At 38.3% G+C, this 19,353-nt stretch overlaps 1 long non-coding RNA gene and 1 pseudogene across 2 annotated transcripts in view; one reads left to right on the forward strand and one right to left on the reverse strand.

The window, feature by feature from the left end:
- Window positions 1-19,353, reverse strand: part of LOC105473305 (uncharacterized) — a 91,529-nt gene that overhangs the window by 33,279 nt on the left and 38,897 nt on the right. The window contains exon 4 of one of the 2 annotated variants that reach the window (XR_011609022.1): window positions 3,454-3,551. The exons of the other annotated variant lie outside the window; for it this stretch is intronic. This is a non-coding gene — a long non-coding RNA (uncharacterized lncRNA). The remainder of the gene's footprint in view (window positions 1-3,453; window positions 3,552-19,353) is intronic. 2 annotated transcript variants of the gene reach the window in all.
- Window positions 8,752-11,186, forward strand: LOC112425150 (small nuclear ribonucleoprotein G pseudogene; annotated as a pseudogene).

Genomic DNA, 19,353 nt, shown 5'->3' on the forward strand with positions numbered 1-19,353 from the left:
CACCATTTGTAGTCTTGCTCCTGGTTTGATTAATGTTAGGGATCAGACATCTTTTCTTTTGCAAAGGCAGGCTATGTCCTCAGCTTCAAGAAAATAAGCAAAAGCCTCAGTCACAGGTAGAGAACAAATTCCAGTCTCTCAGCCCTGCTGCTAAATTCCTGAAAGAGAGTCAGATTGGTTTGGCTTAGGTTGAGAAGGGGAGGAGAGCTCCAATCCTAGGTCCAATCAATTTAGTACTTTGGAAGTGGATATTTTCATAGAAATAGGAGAGGGAGACATTCCTGCTGTAGAATGAGCAGTTCCAAGAGAAATATGGCTGGATAAGAGTCCCTACTGAATATTCAACTTCACGAGTAAATGCAAGACTTATTTCTCTTATTTCAATGGGAAAAAATTGGTAAAACATAAAAAATCAATATATTCCAGTTAGAAGGCAAATTATAACATACTTTGTTAGTCTTTCGTAGTTGGCTTTAATAGGAACAATAAGTACAAACTATAGTGGAGAGGAAATTTCTTCTGCTAAAGAGAAATTAAAGTTTTATTAATATGACTATCCTTATCTTCATATAATTTAAGAATTGATCAGTGTGCTAATACAAGTCTAACAATTTTTTTCCTTATTAGAAAATCAAGCTAAAGTGTTTATAAAACATTCCATTGACTTGTTCTTCCAAATCTCCATTGTTAAAAAAAAAAAGTAACAAACCTAATAAGGTATACAATGTTCCATTATAAAACGCTTGCCAAGCCTTCTAGCTATAGCAGAATGAATGTAGTTCATAATTGAGAACTCTAACAGTCCTATTTGAAAAATACAAAGGTCTGGAAACTGGTATTTGCTTTGGATACAAGGAAAACATGTAGAGTAACACTGTTTCAGCAAGATTATCTCCAAGTGACAGTATCAAATATGGAAGGACTAAGAAAGTTATATTTTCAACTTTTCTGAAAGAAAAGGAAAGCCTCATAAAAAGAAGAAAGGAGCACATTGTTACCATTTCCATGTATGTTTCTTCACCTCAAATAACCTACTGTTACTGTTTATACTTAAACTGAAAGGACCATCTATTATACCCAAGTCTGAAGCTTAACCTCCTCTATACTTCATGCAGACAAAACTTCTGCTGACCTCATTTGGCTCCCTAGACAATATACAACCATCCAGGGCTCATCAGCCATTCTAAACAAAGGATTATTTGCTCAGGAGCAAACAGAGGGGCTATAATTTCACATCTACAAGGGGCTTATGGGGAGTAATTTAGGTGTCATAGGGGATAGAAATTGGCCCTATGTGGTGGCATGCACCTGTAGTTCCAGCTACTGGGGAGGCTGAGGCAGGATAATCGCTCGAACTCAGGAGGTGGAGCTTGCAGTGAGCCGAGATTGCGCCACTGCACTCCAGCCTGGGCAACAGAGCGAGACTCCATCTCCAAACAAAAGAGAAAGAAAGAAGGAAAGAAAGGAGGGAAGGAAGGAAGAAAGGAAGGAGTGAAGGAAGGAAGGAAGGAGGCAAGGAAAGGAGGGAGGGAGGAAGGGAGGAAGGGAGGAAGGAAGGAAGGAAGGAAGGAAGGAAGGAAGGAAGGAAGGAAGGAAGGAAGGAAGGAAGGAAAGAAAAAGACATGTGGTCTTAAAACATTTTTGCTTGGAATATACAATTGAAGAACACTTAGATACTATGAAGTCCCTCAAACATTTTAAAATCTAAATATAAAATTATTCTCATAAGTCTAACCACTAGTAGCAAAAGAGGCAAATCCAACATATTGTATATATTGACATTTTAAAAATAAAATGTTATATTACTTAAAAGATGTAAATAATATGGTGATTTAACACTACCATCATTCGTTTTTCTAAATGTCAATAAGTTTCTCTTTAATAGTTCCGTTTGCTCCTTGAATTCATGTTTCCTTTTCACTCCCTCACAGAATTGTACATTAATATAATATATTTTTGTGCTTACACCCTCAGATTGATCACCTTCATCATATTTCTTTGCAATAAAACTATGTATATAAATTGAAATTATGTAAATAGGTTTTTCCCTATGATCTCAATGGTCTAAGTGTTTCATTAAAAATCATCTGGTTATTATATGTATTAGCCATAAATCATTGCAAATATAAAGTATTGTACATTTACAGTATTACAAGATTGGAGATGGGAGAGAAGTAGTAGACCTTTTGAAGTTAAGTGGGACAAGGGCAATTGTGAAAGGAAAGACAATAAATAAGTACAGTGGCTCTTGACCATGGGGAAATTCTCAGGTAGTTCAATTTTGCAAAAAAATAAACATGAAAGTTAAAGTTATATGTGTCCAAGTGCTCCCCTGGGAATTCTTCTTGTAACCCAAGAATGTGCATATTTTAGTTTGAAGATCTTTGGGCTGGCTAAATTTACTTAAGGCTCTATTTGAATAGTAAGGACATTCCTTTTACTGAAATTGTTATTTCCAGTAGAAAAATTAAAAATTGTAAAAGATGCCTTATTGAACACTTATGAGAATCTATTTGAAAATATTATTATGTTTATTTGGACTTGCTGGGGAGGGAGCTGGCAGTAAAGAGGAACTGAAACTATCTTCCTGCCACATCTACTCCTCATAGCCACTGCTTGTCATTACTTTCATTCGTACTGCAGAAGCAATTGGTTCTTTCAACCTTCTGGGGGCCCTAAATTTCTCAATGATTAGTCTTCTCTTAGGAAAGTTGTATTCTCTTTCATCTTTGTTTGCAACTGGACTCAATCCATATCTGTTTTGAAAACTTTACTGAAAGAAGTAAAGAAGCAGCCAATACATTCCAACACCTTGAATTTTTTTTAACTTTTTCTTTTAAAGCTATGGCTTCCACAAGCATTTGGTCTGCTTTCCAAGTTATTGTGGATGGCAGCTTTCCAAATATTTTTCCACTGTATAATAAATGTGGACAGCCTTCTAGATGACATTAACTGTGTTCTTGTACCCACTGCCTGGCCACTCAGCCAGTGCCCACTTTAGGCTACCAAAACCTGTCATTTTTAGGATACAGGTTCATTTGCTATACCAAAACCCCAAAATAACAGTGATTTAAGCAAAATAGTTTATTTTCATGTAACAATCCAAGTTTAAGCAAAACTTGGCTGGAAGAGCAGCTCCTTGATATTGGGACCTAGGCTTCTGTCATCTTGTTGTTTTGCTGTCCTAAGCAGTTGCCCATGTCAAAAAATGTTCAGCAACACATCCACATCCCAGGTAACAGGAAAGAGAAAATATAAACGGAAGGACATATCTCTCCCTTTTAAAGACATGACCAGGGCCAAGTGTGGTGGCTCACGCCTATAATGCTAGCACTTTGGGAGGCTAAGGTGGGTGGATCACCTGGGATCAGGAGTTCAAGATAGCCTGACCAGCATGGTGAAACCCTATCTCTACTAAAAATAGAAATATTAACCAGGCATGGTGGCACGCACCTGTAATCCCAGCTACTCAGGAGGCTGAAGCAGGAGAATCACTTGAACCAGCGTGGTGGAGGTTGCAGCAAGCTGAGATGGCACCATTGCACTCCAGCCTAGGAGACAGAGCAAGACCCCATCTCAAAAAAAAAAGACCAGAATTTGCATATGTTACTTATGTTCATATCCATTTGCAAATGTTTGATCATATAGCCACATCTACCTGTAAGGAAGGCTGAAAAATGTCATTTAGTAGGTGGCCATGTGTCCCAGCTAAAAATTTGACTGACTACACAGAAAGGGAGAGGGAATGTATATTGTGGGACAAATAGCTAATGCTATTTGCTACAGTGTCTGTCAGACAAAGGTCTAATATCCAGAATCTACAAGGAACTTAAGCAAATTTACAAGAAGAAAACAACCCCATTAAAAAGTAGGCAAATGACATGAACAGACAATTTTCAAAAGAAGACATACATGTGGCCAAGAAAAGTGAAAAAAAGCTCAACATCCCTGATTATTAGAGAAATGAAAATCAAAACCACAATGAGATACCATCTCACACAAGCCAGAATGGCAATTATTAAAAAGTCAAGAAACAACAAATGCTCAACAAATGCGAGCCTGTGAAAGACTAGGAATGTTTTTACACTGTTGGTGGGAATGTAAATTAGTTCAACCATTGTGAAAGACAGTGTGGCAATTCCTCAAAGATTTAGAACTGGAAATACCATTTAACCCATCAATCTCATTACTGAGTATGTACCCAAAGGAATATAAATCATTCTATTATAAAGATAAATGCACACATATGTTCACTGCAGCACTATTCACAATAGCAAAGATGCAGAATCAACCCAAATGCCCATCAATGATAGACTGGATAAAGAAAATGTGGTATATATACACCATGGAATACTATGCAGCCATAAAAAGGAATGAGATCATGTCCTTTGCAGGGACACAGATGAAGCTGCAAACAATCATCCTCATCGAACTAACACAGGAACAGAAAACCAAACACCGCTTGTTCTCACTTACAAGTAGGAGCTTAACAATGAAAGCACATGCACACAGGGAGGGGAACAACACACACTGGGGCCTGTTGGGGGAGGGTGGGGAAAGGGACAGAGAGCATAAGGAAAAAGAGCTAATGCATGTTGGGCTTAATACCTAGGTGATGGGTTGACAGGTGCAGCAAACCACCATGGCACACATTTACCTATGTAACAAAACTTCATACCCTGCACATTTACCTTGAAACTTAAAAGTAAAATTAAAAATGTCTGCCAGAAATGTTCTATGTTTTACCTATATAATGCCCAAAAAATCATTTGGACTCCTCTAAGTTACTGCAATCACAATAGCTGTCACTTCTTAGGGACTTGTGATATTATCTGTTTAGTGATATTTCTTTCTGATAAGGCTACTCCTCAAATAATAATTCACTATAGTGTGAAGTGGTTACATATCATATCAAAAGAACTGCTGAAAGTAGGTAGATCATTGTTGTCTCAAAAGAACCATGATTTGCTTAAAAGGACACTGAAGGAAATACCCATTTTTCTCAAGCTTCTCTTTAAATGAGACTGTTATATCTAGAAAGCCATTTTTCTCCCCCACCTCCTTCCTTTTTTCTTTTCCTCCTGCTTCTCCTGTCTAGATTCATAGCTAACAGTTATAACATATCTTATTTGTGCCAGGAACTTTCAAATACTATCCCACTGAAGCAATACAGCAATTATATGAGGCAGAAATGATTATCCCCAATCTACAGATGAGGAAATTGAGACTTAGAACTTACTGAATAGCTCAAGATCACATCAGTAAGTTATACAACTACAATCCGATTCCAATTATATTTCCCCACTACACCATGGTAGTGGCTTGTTAAAAACTTCCAGGAATTCCTATATCTCTGTTCCAGCCTAAAACAGGTGATGTGTGTTATGAAGAAGGTTTTGGTAGGAGTGTCAAACATGGCAATCCAATAGATCAAGAAATGACTAAGTGTAGCAGGTGTGAAGAGTAGTTATAGACCATATGGTAGGCACTGCTTGCTGTCATCGCATATGGATGCATTCCTTCTTCCTTAGTACCAGAACCTCTGATTTAGTTGGGCACAAATCTGACAAACTCATTTGCAACTATGCAGGACCAGTGTAAGCAGAATTTTTCTGTACATCATATATAATAGAAAGTATTCTTAAGAGAAACAGGCATGATCTCCTATTTATGAAAGTTGGAATGTAAACATGATTTTGGAACCTGTTATGGGTTAAATTGTTACGACCTCCTCCTTCCCCCTAAAAAAAAGCTGAAATCGTAATCCCCAGTACTCGTGAATGTGACCTTATTTGAAAACAGGTCTTTATAGGTTTAACCAAGTTAAGAAGAGGTCATTATATTTCCAGAAGAAGAAATATAAGAAGAGGTAATTTGAAACACACAGACAGGGAGAATGCCATGTGAAGACACAGAGACAGAGGACAGATGATGTAGAGACACACAGACAGAACATAGTCATGTGATGACAGAGGCAGAAATAAAAGCGATGGATCTGCCAGTCAAGGAAGTCAAGGAATGCCAGCAAAGATCATAAGCTAGAAGAGGCAAAGAAGTGGATCGCCCACATTCTTCAGAGAAACCTTGGTGATGCCAAGGCCTTACCATTGAACTTTCAGCCTCCAGAGCTACGATAATAAATTTCTGTTATTTTAAACCACCTAGTTTGTAGCACTTTATTTATTTATTTATTTAGAGTCAGAGTCTCACTCTGTCACCCAGGCTGGAGTACAGTGGCATGATCATAGCTCACTGCAGCCTCAATCTCCCAGGCTCAAGTGATCCTCCCACCTCAGCCTCCTGAGTAGGTGGGACTACAGGTGTGCACTACCACGCCTGGCTAATTAAAGATATACATATTTAACATATATATATAATACAGATCATACTGTACATTATATAGTATATATTATATATCATATTTAATACATAACACTATATATTATATATAATCCTATATATAAATATATTATATGTTTGTATTTATATCTATATATATATTTTTAAATAGAGATGGGGTCTCACTGTGTTGACCAGGCAGGTCTCAAATTCCTGACCTCAAGCAATCCTCCCATCACGGTGTCCCAAAGTGCTGGGATTACAAGCATGAGCCGCCACTCCTGGCCTAAAAATATTTTTTTGTAGAGATAGGGGTCACCTTAGGTTGCCCAGGCTGGTCGCAAATTCATAGGTTCAAGTGATCCTCCCCCCTTGGCCTCTCAAAGTGCTGTGATGTGATTCCAGGTGTGAGCCACTGCACCTGGTCTGTAGTACTTTATTACAGCAGCCCTGAGAAATGAATACAGTGTCCAAACAGTCATCTTGGAGTATGAGATGGCTTGCTACGGATGTCAGAACACAAGATACGGGTCTTGGTGACTTCCTGGAATACAGTTCTGGATAAGCTGTCTGGGAGTTTTCCATAATAGAGAAACAAGTTTGAGTCTTGAAGCAAGTGTTATTTAGGGTTTCTATTACTCACAGACAAACCTAATTCTGATACAAGCCATATACCTCTCCTACTAGGTACTACCAAAGGCTGTGGTACCTAATTCTAGTCTTCATTGACTAGCCTGGTTCTTCACTTATGTGGAAATTGTTGGAAATTTGATAAAGCTAATTATATGTTCTTGCTTTGCCAAGGAAGACAGTAAAATTAAGATAGTTCTTTAGGATTGCTGGAAACTAGACGCAAATGCCTCCAGGGTTGAAATCATGGGTTATTATGATTAAAAATGATACTTGCATAGCACAATAGATAAAAGCACAGACTGTGATATCAAATACCCCTGGAAACCAATTCCAACTCTATGCCTCACTAGCCACCTAAGTGATATTGAATGTTATTTCACAGCTCTACTCCTCAGGTTTCTCATCTATAAAATAGATGATAAAAAGGGCATGTTAACGAATTGCTTAATTTATGATGAAAAGCATGAGTGAGATGATGATAACGACCTTAGAGATTGAAGAGGGTATTACAGGAGAAATATATATAAAGTGTTTAACACAGTTACAGACACATAGTAAGTTTCTGCCTGTCACCGGTAGAGGGTCTTGACCGCAAGTTTTCCAAGTTCTTGGCGTTTTGAACAAAGAATTGGACAAAACGTCCAGCAAAGCAAAGAAAGAATGAAGCAACAAAAGAACGAAAGCAGGGATGTATTGAAAATGAAAGTACACTCCACAGTGTGGCAGCAGCCCGAACAGCTGCTCAAGGGCTTGGATACAGAACCTTCTTGGGTCCAAATACCCACTAGAAGTTTCCCATTGGCCACTTCATACTCACCTCATGTAAATGAAGTGGTAGCCTGCAATCAGTCTGATTGGTTGCAGAAAGCAGCCAATCAGAGGCTGAAGTGAAATTATAAAGTTCACACTCCTGTGCAAACGTTGCTTTCTGCAACCAATCAGAGGCTAGAGTGAAGTTACAAAGTACCTCTATGCACACGAAGACTCCACCCGCAATCAGTCTGATTAGTTGTGGACAGCAACCATTCAGAGGTTGGAGTGAAGTTACAAAGTTGCAAATGAAGACTGGACCCATAATCAGTATGATTTGTTGCGGACAGCCAATTTCCCATCTGCCGCGCAGAAAAGATAGCGGGTTTGCAAAGGGAGTAGCCTCTGGTCCTTTTGTTACTTAGGCATGGAAAGTTAGGGTTCTCCTTTCTTTTTAGTTCCAGGAAGTCGGCATGAAACAGCCTTCGGTTCTCTGCCTCTAGACCCTATTCTCCTGCTCGTTCCCACCTAGGGCTTTTACACATGTATTTCCATTGCCATAGATGTTTTTTTAACATCATCAGACTCCAGCAAAGACACACACTCTGTCTCTGGTTAATTCACATTCACTGTATAATCTCAGTAAAAAGTTCATCCCTTCAGAAAACCCTATCTTGGTCTCCCCTAAAATTAAGCCTCATATCACTTTATGATTTTTAGTCATAGCTATTAGTAAAATTTGATCTAGGATAATTATTAGTGTTATTATTTGCTTGATTTCTGTCTTCACTTCTAAGCTAGCACTACTCAAAGTGTGGTCTCAAAGCTCATGGGTGCTTGTCTGCAAACTATTTATTACTCATCATTCAGGAGATAAATACAGAAACTAAGATTAAGTATTTAGAAACTTATATAACAATTTCACATAGTATTCCGAGCTTGTATTTTGTATGTTTGATTTTTTTGTTTGTTTTTCTAAAAACTCACTTTTATTAAAAGCTAGAAAACATGTCTACAATATATTTTTTAAATTTTTAACTAATCTTTCATTACAGATTGTTCAAGAAGCATGGTTTAGGCCAAGGATTAGCAAATTCTCTCTGCAAAGGGTGAAATAATAAACGTTTTAGGCTTTTCAGGTCACATAGTCTCTGCTGCAACTATATAACTCTCACTTTGTAGCATAAAAGCAGACATAGGTAATACACAAAAGAAGGAATATGGCTGTGTTTCAATAAAACTTTATAGTCAAAAATAGATGGTGGGCCAGATTTGACCCATGCGGTGTAGTTTGCCCACACCTGTTACAGGCTATAAACTCCTGAGGGCAGATGTCTCATTTGTTTTATTCATCATTGTCTTTCAATGCCTATGACATCCCTCACATAATGGGTATTCAATAAATATTTATTAAAAGTTATTATAATCTCTAATAGGGGTGCAGATCTTGCTTGAATTGACATGGAGGTCATATGTCCAAGACCACCAAACCATGGATGACCATGAAAAGGATGTTAACTGTCTGGTTAGTAAGATTTTTTAAAACTATGGATGTTCTAAGGATCAAATACATTCTGGGAAGCAAAGATAATCACCAGTTGCTTGAAGAAAGAGGATGTTGGCAATTGGCTGGGTATTAAGGAAGCTGTGAGAGTTTGGGAGGAATGGTAGGGGGAAATAAAAAGATCACGTAATATACTGCTGAGGTGGGGTTACAGAGCATGAGGGAGAAACAGCAATGACCCAGAAAGTGGCGGTTTCCTCTGCTTAAAAACGTTTAATGATACCACAGGCACATGAGGGAGGCTGCAAATTCTGTTTCAAGGCAGCTCTGAGCCTGGTAAGTAGCCAACATGAGCAAAGCTCATCCTTCTGGAGAGAAAAAAACTATGGACAAGAAGTTGTCATTAAAATTAAGTTGTGTCAGACATGCCAAAGGAATACTGTGGTGATCTGATACCTTTATGAATCTTTGATTGATGAATGTGTGGAGATCACAACTAGTGGGCAATGGAACAATATTGGAATGGTGGTAGATAAATGTAAGGAAATATTATCATGTTAGAAACCTCAGAAAAAGTATAAATAATGGCTGCGTTCAGCAAAGAAATGAATTACTCCCACATGTCCCTTCTCCAAATGGCCTGTTTCACTATGACAAAAAAAAAAATCATGTGTATTCTTAATATTAAACTTATGTTGAATTAAAAGAAAACTTCAGAGGACCCTGAGATCAAGTCCAAAATCATATGATCTACATAGAAGGTTCTTCATCACTTGATTCTAATCTACTTTTCTAGCCACGTCATGCCAAGAACCCTTTTCCTAACATAGTATATGTTTCCCAACATAGTGTACTTCTAGAACCACACCAGGTCATTCACTGTTTCCCTCAACATGTCCTGTACTTTCACAGATCAGTGCCTTTGCTCTAGCTATTCACTGCCCTACAATGCTTTTCTTTTCCTCTCCATCCAGCACATTCTTATCACCCTTTGAGACACAGTTCAAACATCACTTATACTGTTGAAGCCTTCATGACTCACTTATCCAGGAGACAATTTGTCTCTCATTCCACTATGATTTGCCATTACATTATATCCTAATTATTTGTTTGCATGTCTGCCTTTGGGCTGAGACAGAGAGGCCCTTGAAAGCTACTTTTCATATTCTGTTGCTTAATTAAGTAAATTGGCAAAAATGCAAATAGCTCGTGATGCTACATTTAAAGCAATTATAACAGTATTTTGTTCTGCTTTCTATCTTACTGTTTTCCTTCTGCATTGACTCCCTCACAGCTAAATCTATTTGCTACTTTAGGACCCAGACACAGAAAACATCCCTATGCAAGACTGATAAGCTTATCTGAAGAAAAAAGAAAGAAAAGAAAAAGAAAGAAAGAAAGAAAGAAAGAAAGAAAGAAAGAAAGAAAGAAAGAAAGAAAGAAAGAAAGAAAGAGAAAAGAAGATAAAAGAAAAAAAAAAGAGGTGGGGGGTGCCAATGTTGTATACCCAAATCCACAAAGAACCTTTAGAGAAATTTTCAATCCCATGTGCATTTGGTTAACTTGCATTTAACTTTCCAACATAACGTACTTTCAGTCATCATACTTCAAATTCAACGCATTTCCTTAGGAAGCAAAACAATCTATTTTCTTTCTCCATAGACAGAATGTTTCTGGCAACTGAAACTTGACACATAATAAAGTAAGTTAAACCCAATTTCTAGTCCTTTCAAAATAAATTCCCAATATTGTGTTTACAGTAGAGTTAGGATCCCAGAGACTGATATAGACCCATCAGGGGACTATAAAGGAACCCAGTTGGTTTCTTCTCTTTTTTTTTCTTTCTGTTTTTCTTTTTCTCTGTGTTTCTTTTTTGCTTTCATTAATTCTTCCTTCCTTCTTTCTTCTTTCTTTCCTTCCTTTTCTTTATCTCTTTCTGTCTTTCCTTCTTTCTTTGTAATCTCTATGAAACAGTTTAATAACAAAATTAAAAACACAATTGAAAAGCTGTTTGAGGTTTCATGGAACATACTCAAAAGTTGTTAGCACCAAAATGAAACAGGTTGGACGCTGCATTTAAATATACATCATTCTGAACTTGAACTTTTGACATTTTATTTCTTAATAAATTTTGAAGATGCAGACTCATTATTCTCAAGTTTTTCTCATTTAAAACAGATATTAAGGTACAAGTTTTCTTTTGTAAATCAATCTGAGCTCTCAAAGTGAAATCTGACACTAATTTTCAAATGGCCATGCTTATTCAACTATTTTCTGAACAAGATGCCCTTTTAGACATTGGGAAAGACAATAAAAAGTTAGTTTTACATGCCTTGAGACTCTTCCAGCTAAGTTCCAGTAAACAGCAGGAAAAAAAAGAGGGAGCAGGGGTTAGCCTCTAGTAAGAGACTCACCTATGGAAGTGAGGCAGACATTCAGATTCAACTCAGCTACAGATGCTGGGAGATGTCCCAGTGAGTTGGCAATAGTCAGTATCTGGAACATTGCAACAAAAAATTTGGGGTAGCATAGGAGAGTAGTTCCTCAGGTGCTCTTTACAAGGAAATAAGTCACAGATGGGGTCTTGCTATTGCCTAGGCTGGTCTCAAACTCCTGGCCTCAAGCAATCCTCCCACCTTGGCTTCCCAAAGTGCTGGGATTACAGGCATGAGCCACTGCACCTAGCCTGGAACACTCTTACTCATGAGATGCCTAGTGACTGTAGTCCAGTTTCCCAAGAGTTTTCAGAAAAACAAAGAGAGACAGTAAATCAGGTCAGTAGTACCAGTGAAGTCAGACAACTGATACAGTCATAATCTAAATCTCTAGTATCAAATAAGAGAAAGGCAAAGTGTTAGGTTTTCAGAGAATAGACAAGTTTACATATAGTGACAGGATTCAGCTATCAGGGTGGATAACCCATCATCAGAACTGAGGCACAAAATCAGAAACCAACTTAGGAACAAAAATCATGATGCTGCATCATAGAATTCTTTAGACGACTCTTGCCTTTCTTCAATATTGGCCCTGAAGACTGGAGTGAGGTTGAGGATGCCTTAGGATTCAAGTGCAATGACAGTTGGTGTCAGGGAGGGAGGCTGCGGGGGGTGGGAGTGGGTGTATTGCAAAGATACAGCAAATGGTTCTGAGAATTGGTCCCTATCCTCATGACTTACACTGCAAGACTGAGAGGGGGAAGGAGTAGATGGTAGTCAAGAGGAAATATGAGTCACTTCATGGATAGACTTCATGGATATTCAGTTGGCAAGAACAAAAGCTATACCCTACAAAGAGTTTCAACACATTGCTGTTGCCTAAGGGATACAGAGTAAAAAAAAAAGATGGTATGTGTTCTGAGATATTTAAGCTACATATCTATTCAAAATAATTAACTTATATGGGATTTATGTGGACTTCAATGCATTGGACAGGATTAAAACCTTCACAGTTTCATTGAAAGTTCTAAGTGAACTTTGGATTGATGATTGAGTCTCATGTATAAATTCAGTAATGAACTTTGCTCTCAATTTTCCCTCTCTGTCTCTGCCTAATTAAACCAAAAGTATAAAGCTATAAGCAAATATCTATGGCTCATAGTATAGAGTGAGTGGTTCAAGAACTTGTGACCTACTTTTGCTAGTACTGCGAGGCCAGTTAAGCTAATCAATGACACCAAGAATAAAGACAGATTTATGGTCAAATTTATGGCCATTGGCCATCAGGTCCAGGAGTAGAGAATAAATTCATTCTATGATAGCAACCATCAAAGCCTAGGACTATGATCCCAAAATAATCCCCACCTTCCCTTTACAGCCATTATGGATTTCATCATTAGCTAATAGCTTAAACTTTAGTTCTCAATCCAAAATAACTTTTTTTCAAAATCATACCTTCTTTTCTAATTGTGAGTTGCGACCCAAAAGTGGGTTATAAAATCATTTCAGTGGATTAGGATCAGAAGTTTTAATTAAACAGAAAAGAATAAAATAGAATTGAAAAACAAATAATAAAAGAAAGCACCTTTTGTTTTCAGTGTATGTGTGTGTGCTAGGTCTCATATTAAATATATTTGTTTATGTTAATTACAGTTAAAATATAGGTAAGATGTAAATGTAGACATAGATATAGACCTGTATTTATGAAATAAATGACTAGCTAATTCTCCCCAAATACTATAACCAACCCCATGGGAGATACCATCCTTCAGATTTTTGTGCATCTACAAAAATATAATCACAATAAAATGACTACCTTTGACAGCAGGGATAACTAAAAGTTAAAACAGATAGAACAGATTACCTAAATTTTCATGCAAAGTTTGAAAGACAAGCTTCCAACTTAGGCCAAACTTCTTCAAACTTAATTTTCTCATGTTAAAAAAGTCAGGATAATTTAAAAGAATATCTAAGTTCTCAAAATACTTGAGTCTGTCTATTCTATTCTATTCTATTCTATTCTATTCTATTCTATTCTATTCTATTCTATTCCATTCCATTCCATTCTTCTGTTCTGCCAACCCCAAACCTGAGTATAGTCATTCACTTGCATCCATTTCTAATATATATGTTTTTGATACAAAATATTTACAAATGTCTTTTTCATTTTAACAAAGTTTCTTTTTTCTGCCATACAATGAATTACCATTCAACAAAGAAAGAAAAATCATTCTTAAGCCTACCATTTAAAGCAAGTAGTGAATATTTTTCTAAGCAGGGTAAATTATTCAATACTTTCCAAAAGTTTGACTTATCAGGACAAGTTAAGAGATCACAATATGTAGGGTCTTCTGTTTGACTTTGTATCTTTAAGTTATAGAACTATGCTTTCTGTTAAAATGAAGAGTAAATCAGTATAGCATTGCAGTGTCAACCTTTGCGTTGGCAGAAATAGCCACTGATAATTTTGGAGTAGTGGTGAATGCTAGAATTCCTTTTAACTAGAGTATCAGTTGCATAATTCTCTTCTGATCTCACACTCAATTGTGCCGATCTTCCATTTTCCCTGCCCAGGCACACAGTGGAAAGAGATCAGAAGGGAATTCTCACAAGGAGGCAGTTTGACCCTCCACTCCCATTCTGCTTAAACTCCAGTTTAAAGATAGAAATGAAATCTAAGCAGGGTGTGGTTGCACTGTGGGATATGAGTTTGGCCAGAGCCTTAGCATTGTTATCTCATCTGTTTAACCCACTCCCTGAGCTCTCAAAGTCCTATCTCTGATTCATTCTTTCTTAACCCTCTGAACCTTGAACAGAAAGAGCTGGCATTTTAGAACTGGATCAGAGTAGCAAGTACCATCTAAATCCAGAGTCTTTGTTATGGCCCATAAGCTCCTACATTCTCAAGCCTCTGTCTATCCCTGTGACTTCCTCTACTGCCAGTTCCCCTTTCATGCACTGCCCTCCTTGCTGTATCAAACAGATCCAGCATGCTCCTGTGGCACATGCTATTCCCTCTGCCTGCAAAGCTTGTCCCACAGGTTTCTGCATGACCTAATTCAGATCTTGCTCTATTTGTCTTCATAGCATTTATCATTATTCCCATTGTTATTTCTATTTGTTCATTTATCTCTGTCTCTGAATATATAGAATATAAGCTCTATGAGGGCAGCAGTTTTGTTTTGTTCACTGCTACATCTCCAGCATCTAACACAATGCTTAATAGACAACAAATATTTGTTGATTAAATGAATGGATCTAAGCAGAAAGAAAAGCCTGGTGATGACTGGATATAGAGGTAAGCCGTGTCAAGCAGGATACAAATCAAATCCTAAAGATGAGATGACTAAAAGTCCAAGAATCTGCCCTTCTGTCTTTCCGTTAAGTGATTTAGTGCTCTTCTGTCCACAGCCACAGTAATGAAATAAGAAGATTTCCTACTCTAAGCTGGTGGAATATTTCCAAGTATTGCTCACCACGACTTAATTGGAACCTCTCCTCTCTTCAAGTGCCCCTTCTCCATTTTACTTGGCTTTGAATCCAGACTCCCTTTCTTCACCCTAGTGACTCAGCAGGGACCAGACCTGAGTGTGGCAGTTCCCGCAATGTTGCTTCTAGTAGTTACTTCTGATTTAAGATCCTGTGAGCAAACAGCCTAGCCCCTCTCAGCCAGTCCAGGCATTCAGGACCCTGCTGTTGCCATCTCCAACCCCCCAACCCAGCCCTCCTTTTCCTACCTCCAGCTTCTCTAGAGAGAACAGTTTTCCACACTGGCTGCCACCGTATCTGGGGATTTACTACTCTATTTGTCAATCATGTGAGCCAACACATTTCTTTTAAAAACCAAAACAGACCAGGCATGGTGGCTCACGCCTGTAATCTCCATGCTTTGGGAGGCCGAGGCCAGAGGATTGCTTGAGCCCAGGAGCTCGAGACCAGTCTGGACAACATAGGGAGACCCTGTAACTACAAAAAAAAATTTTTTTTTTCAATTAGCTGGGGGTGGTGGCTGATACCTGTAGTCCCAGATACTTAGGAGACTGAGGTGGGCAGATCACTTGAGCCCAGGAGATCAAGGCTGCAGTGAGCTGTGATTGTGCCATTGCACTCCAGCCTGGATGACAGAGCAAGACCTTGTATATAAAAAAAAAAAACAACAGAGAGAGAGAGAGAAGGAGGAGGGAGAAAGAAAGAAAGAAAGAGAGAGAGAGAGACAGAGAGAAAAGAGAAAGGGAGAAAGGGAGGGATGGAGGGAGGAAGGAAGGAAGGAAGGAAGGAAGGAAGGAAGGAAGGAAGGAAGGAAGGAAGGAAGGAAGGAAGGAAAGAAGGGAGAGAGAGAGAGAAAGAAAGAGAAAGAAAGAAGAGAGAGGAAGGAAGGAAAGAAGGAAGGAAGGAAGGAAGGAAGGAAGGAAGGAAGGAAAGAAAAGAGAAAGAAAGAAAATTGATTTTTTTTCAGTTGAAGGGTAACAAAATCCAACACAAATTCTTTTATGCTAAAAATAACATAACTGAGTAGCCCAGGTTGAGATCTGGGGTTAGAAACAGCTCAAAGGAGGGTCTAGTTATTATTATCAGGACACAGTCTCTTTATTTTTTCCTTTGAATGACTTCATTCTCAGATCACCAGCACCACATCCAGCAGAAAAAGGGAGAAATCATCCACACACACGAATTAGGGGAGGGGAATCGCTGGAGTTAAGGTAATGTAAAGTACTAATTGTCTGCAGACTCTTGGAGAATGGCTTGGGGTCAGCTTTACAGTAACCAACTGCGCCATGGGAGAAGGGAGAAATTCACCACTTGGAAATCTGTTGAAGTTCTTTCCTAGAAGGAGTGTGAGTGAACGTTGGGATCCATAAACAATAGAAGTTCACTACAAAGAAGTAGCAGGCCCAGGCACGAGGGTGCCATCCTGAGTCAGGCAGTCTTGCAGCAAGGAACCAGACATGAGGTCTAGATATGGTTCCAGTCCCTGGGAGCATTTATGGGAGTATGGATTGGGAAGTATGATACAGTCAAAAGCCAACAGGATTAAGAAATGTTGCTAACACTAAGAAAAGGGTCAAGATCTCAGATAATGTTAAAGTGGCAACAGCCTCAAGGCTGATTTGATATTAAGCTCTCAAATGCTTCCTTGAATAAGCACATGGTTGGTTTTAGTGAAGTCAAGGATGTAGTAGCATTCAGAGAGGAATTAGGGGATGTAAGGTATTTAAGATGCTAGATGAATGATCAGGATAATGATAAGGTTCAGAGTGTCACCAAGGAGACCAGTTTATTATTCTTTTACTATCCTGGGTCTTCAGTATCTCCTCTAGTACTAGCACTTCATCATTAATCAAGCTTCAGACTCTTATATTAAACTGTGTGTTTGACATATCTACAAAGATATGCCACAAGTACCCTAACTTCAACTCCTTGCCCCAATCAGTTCCATATTTCCTCCAAACCTGGTTTTTCTCCTGTCTTGCCAATCTCAATTAACAGCACCTTCATCTAAGCCTGTTCATCACCTCTTTCTCTGTTCATCATCTCGTTCTCTTTCTATCTATATTTCTCCTTTCATCTAATCAATCATTAAATCCTGCCTCTTAAACCTCCTATGTATTGCTTGACTCCCTCAGACTGTTGCCCTGATTCAGGCCCTCATTATCTTTTATATTTAAATTTTCCCCAAACTGGATTCCCTACTTGGAGATGCACACTCATGAAAACCATAGTGCACATAGTTCTGTGTTTCTATAGCATTCTGTGCCTGCTTCCTACTTTACATTTGCAATATCATATGGCAATTATGGGTTTATGTGTCTGTCCCACTGACTTACTGAGTTTCTCAAGGTGAAAATTCACCTTTGAATCCTTAGTACCTAACACAGTGTCTATTGAGTGGACCAAATCATCCAGTGTTTATACACACAAATACTTTTAACTCTCTACTAGTCATATAACCACACACAAAACATCATTATCAGTGCCTTGCTCTAGGAGCATTCCATGAAGAATTTTGTCTAGGTACTTACAGTACAGTAGATCTGAATTAGAAATAAATTATTTCTGAATTAGAAATAAATTCAGAATTTCTTAAATTAGAATAAATTAAATCAGCCTGGTGTGGTGGTGCACGCCTGTGGTCCCAGCTGCTCAGGAGACTGGGGTGGGAGGATCGCTTGAGCCTAGGAGGCAGAGGTTGCAGTGAGCCAAGATCGTGCCACTGTACTCCAGCCTTGGGTGACAGAGTGAGACCCTGTCTCAAAAAAAAAAAGAATAAAAATAAATTATATAGATAAATTAGAATAAAGTGTATAAATAAATTTGAATAAAGCAGAGAAAATTCTACTTTACTGGACTCTTTTACTGAGAACACATGATACACTTTTTCTTTTTTTTTTTTTTTTTTTTTTTGAGACAGAGTCTCACTCTTGTCACCCAGGCTGGAGTTCAATGGCATGATCTCAGCTAACTACAACCTCTGCCTGCCCAGTTCAAGTGATTCTCTTGCCTCAGCCTCGCAAGTAGCTGGAATTACAGGCACCAGCCACCATGCTAATTTTTGTATATTTGGTAGAGACGGGCTTTCACCATGTTGGCCAGGCTAGTCTCGAACCCCTGACCTCAGGTGATCCACCCACCTCGGCCTCCCAAAGTACTGAGATTACAGGTGTGAGCCACGGCACCCAGCCTGAGCCACCGCGCCCAGCGGATACACTTTCATTAGTAATTTACTGATGCAATGGCCTGTGGTTCTGTAATATGTATATTATTATCTGTGAAGATCAAAGAAAACAGTCCAAATTTGGGTTGTCTCCCTCAATTATAATTATCGATAGCCTACTTTGCATAATCACTCTGAAGAAGGTCCAGAGAATCCTTGGGTGTCAATTTAAAACACTACCATCACAGTCTAACTTCATGTAAGTAGTCAATCAGAAACTCTAGGCAGACACAATAGCATTCTTACCATAAGCAGACAATAAACTTTATTCTGAATTTTTTGATTAATAGTCTTAGGTACATGTAATCATTCTGGCTCACCTACTTAAATGATACTTTGATTATGTAAGATAGTGAAATTTTAAATCATGTTACTAGGTTACAACATATGTTTATCATTGTTTTGATTGTGATATGTGACCTGCTTTAACTATTCAAACAGGAGACATTACATGTTTATAGGTATATGCTTTATAGTAAAATTGCTCAGATGAATCTAATGATAGGCTCTAATTTTAATAATACATTTTTCTGAATGTGCTGCCTTCTTCCTCTTCTTTGCAAGAAAGTTAATTTGAAAATACATAAATTTAGGCTGGGTGTGGTGGCTCACGCCTATAATCCCAGCACTTTGGGAAGCCGAGGAGGGCAGATCACCTGAGATCAGGAGTTTGAGACTAGCCTGGCCAAATGGTGAAACCCTGTCTCTACTAAAGGTACAAAAAAATTAGCTGGGCATAGTGGTGAGTGGCGCACACCTGTAGTCTTAACTACTCGGGAGGCCGAGGCAGGAGAATCACTTGAACTCAGGAGGCAAAGGTTGCAGTGAGCCAAGATTGTGCCATTGCAGTCTAGCCTGGGCAACAAGAGAGAAACTCCATCTCAAAATGAATAAATAAATAAATACAAATAAATAAAATACAGAAATTTAATCATTTTTAAAAGGTAATGGCATTATTTATACATTTTTAGATACTGTGA

Source organism: Macaca nemestrina, chromosome 10 (assembly GCF_043159975.1).
Source record: "Macaca nemestrina isolate mMacNem1 chromosome 10, mMacNem.hap1, whole genome shotgun sequence".
NCBI classification, from domain to species: Eukaryota; Metazoa; Chordata; class Mammalia; order Primates; family Cercopithecidae; genus Macaca; species Macaca nemestrina.